Below are 3514 nucleotides of genomic sequence, written 5' to 3'. Positions count from 1 at the left end.
GGAATGAGGTTTGAGCCTTTGATGGAACTAGTGTAGTAAGAAGATCAGTGTGGAGCAGGTTACAGCTTCTTTCTTTTGCTAATTGTATTTATTTTTGTAACTTCAGTATTGCTCATATATTCACCGTCTCTAGTCCCACTTGGCTGCACTGTTCAATTATCAATGAAGTGAAAAAGCAGAACAAGTGCAGAGTGAGCTGAGAGAAGAGAGCTGCTGCACGATTCTTCTATTATATCAAAGACCATGAAATGATGTATAGCACATGGTGTGTGTGCGTCACCAGCACTTGCACCTTAAGAAATGAGGTGTCAAAAGAGCTTCACGACAGAAACGGCACCGTCTGAGTGAGGCATCTGGCATCACGCAGGGTCTCACACAGTGTGATGTTAAACCCAGAACCCAGGCCTGAACTGTAGTCAAGTCCTGCTGTAAATTGTGACAATTATTTTACAGTTAATTTATGTTGATGTTTGTGCACACACTGCTGTTTTTCAAGAGCGACCCGATACAAAAACAAAAATTAAAGTTTAAGTGGTTGCTCAACTGGCAACCCATTAAAGTTGCCAGCTTTTCATTTGGAAATTCTGTCTTTCGACATCAACATTTTGATTTGACCAGCAGTAAATGTACTGAGAGACTGAGGCTTATATTGGGATTTCTGCAGATGTGAAAACACTTGGGCAATAAATGTCAGACAGAAAACTGGCCTTATATTCCACGCTGCTCCTCGCCTGCCAGTGGTAAGTTAATAACTGTTGTTGCCATGTTTCTATGGAAAAGACTGTCACAAGCAAAAAATTAACAAAGTTACATTTGAATGGTGCAGTGCACTGCTGATGAGCAGATTTCATATAATGAAAAGTAGGAAATATTGAGTGTTGAGATTTGTACCTGCTCTGAAAAAAAAAAAAAAAATTCTTTAAAGGGATAGTTCAACATTTTGGCAAATTGGCCCATTGCCATAATCTCTATTGTTTTAGGAGTAGGTTTGTTACCTTTAATTGTCGGTGCAAGCTATTTTTAGAACGGTGGAGCAGAGCCGTGAGCTGCTCAGAGCTACGCTACGCTTTCTTGGTTTCCCTCATCAAACTCATCAAATACACAATCCAACAACTCCAAAACGCTCTGGTGGACAAGTTGTGACCTGCACATTCACCACGCTATGAGATAATAACATATCGTTACGAGACAGAGTTGTTTTAGAGGGAAATTCATGCAAAACGTTCCCATCAGAGGCAGCTTTTCAGCACGCAGTCTCTGTTTTTCCCTCTAAAACAACTCTGTGTGGTAACGTTGTGTTATTATCTCATAGCGTGGTGAATGTGCAGGTCACAACTTGTCCACCAGAGCGTTGTGGAGTTGTTGGATTGTGTATTTGATGAGTTTGATGAGGGAAACCAAGAAATCCCATTAGCCTCCGTAGCGTAGCTCTGAGCAGCTCGCGGCTCTGCTCCGCCGTTCTAAAAACAGCTTGCACTGACAATTAAAGCAGATAACAGCGGCACGGCCGTTTCGGCTAATGCTGTGTTCAAGGCAGGCTTTTGAAACCGTAAGTTACAGCTTCAAGTCACAACTACGACTTGGTAGCGTTCCAGGTAACCCGTAGCTCGTGTTTTTACCGTCCTGTTGTCTGTGAAAGTTCCCTATAACGGCCACTCGTAACTTCCGACCCGTGAACTCGTACCAGATCGAACTGGTATGACTTCACAGGAAGGAAAAACACAAAGTACGAGTTTCCTTGAACGCACCATGAGTTAGCAGCCCCCGCCCTTGTCAGGCATCAATTGGTCCTCGTGCTACGTCACCACATTCACGCGCATCCCTTGGCTGCACACACAGCCCTTCATGCCGTTCTCTCCCCTCATTGGATAACACTTGTATCCCACAAGGAAAATTTTCTCCTCGGGTTACAGCAGAGCAGAGTGACGGAGAGACTCGTGTTTAGGCTGAAATACTTCATGTAAGTGATTGCTGACGGAAAATAGGACTATTTAGGACTTATATTAACAAAAACATTCCACTGATATCTGCTTTAAAGGTAACAAACCTACTGCTATGACTATAGGGATTATGGCAATGGGGCAATTTGCCAAAAATGTTGAACTATCCCATGCAGCAAAGATGCAGTCAGGATTTGTTTTTAACAATGTTTCCCTCAGTTTAAAGAAAACGTTTTCAACTCTTTTAGCAGCCGAGAACAAACCACAAACCTGGCATCAGGTGCAGAGTTTGGAGTGAATTTAACCTGGCTGATGATTAACCATCTTTCACTTCTCCTCCTCCTTTCAAGCTGGCATAGGGACAATGCTAAATGGCACCGAGACTGTCATCTGGGACTGTAAAAAGCCTGTTCAAGGGAGCAGCAGTCAGAAACAGTCTGCTCTGTGAGTTGAGCTGAATGGAGGGATGAACTCGGCTGTGTCACAGCCTCGGACGTTGGTGGCTGCTGGGGAACGGTAGGGACCGGGCTGCTGTGGTGCAATGTGACAGTGATGTGGAGAGAAGGAAGTGGGTGAAGGGCAAGTTACTGTAGGAGAAATTAACGACAGTAACAGGAAGACAGCGAGAGGAGAGAGAAAAGGCTTTGAGCGATGCAGAGAGGACCAAAATCAAATACCATCTCATAATAACCATCCACAAGCGCTGTTTCGCTGTTTGGTTTTTTTGTGTTGTTGGGTTTTTTTTTCCTGGCTCTCCCTCTCTGTCCTCTGCAGGCATGACCCCAAAAGGACAAAAATGATCAGCCTGCCTATGAAGAACAGTCATAAAGGTCACATTCCTGCGTTTCATTCAGCTCTGCTCAATTAGAAACGCTAAAAACGGCCATACTAACCACAAAAATAGGTTTATCTGTACATAGCTCAGACAGTTTTCTGTTACAGTGGCGTTCAGTGTGGCGCTCAAAAAGTCATCCCACCAGATGTTCATAGTATAATCTCCATAAACCAAAAATAGGACATTTACGTACATCACACAGTTGTCTATTCTGTTCATTCTCAATTTAAATGCGTGTTTCAGTCACTCTGTCACTGTGAATACACAATCACACACTGGACTATTCTACCGACAACAAACACACAGATAATGATGTCAACCACTGCAAACTCTTATTGTATTTAACCCTTCAGCTGTGTGTTTATTCTGAGTGGACTGTAATCTGTTTGGGTGGTGATGTACTGACGGGGTGGAGAGTCAGTGACATTAATCTGCCGGGGTCACACTGGGTTCACTCAGGCCATCTGCGACTGGGGAATAAGCAGCACCAGTGTTGATGTTTGATGTTTCAATGGCTGTATTAGATTTCTTTGGTACTTATTACTCTTACTTGAATACATTTCCAAGACAAATATTTTTACTTTTACTCGAGTTAATTTCTAGGAAGGCTGAAAAGTACTCGTTACTTTCAGGTCTGCTCTTTTTTTCTTCTTTTTTTTCTAAAATCCTATTGGACACAAGCTGTGTTTGTCAAAGAAGGAAACCCTCAGTGCAGTCCTCACATCAGTGCAGCTGCTTT

Source organism: Trachurus japonicus, chromosome 13 (assembly GCF_045865225.1).
Source record: "Trachurus japonicus isolate A0001 chromosome 13, Traja_1.0".
Classification (NCBI taxonomy): Eukaryota; Metazoa; Chordata; class Actinopteri; order Carangiformes; family Carangidae; genus Trachurus; species Trachurus japonicus.
This window is presented reverse-complemented; position numbering follows the sequence as displayed.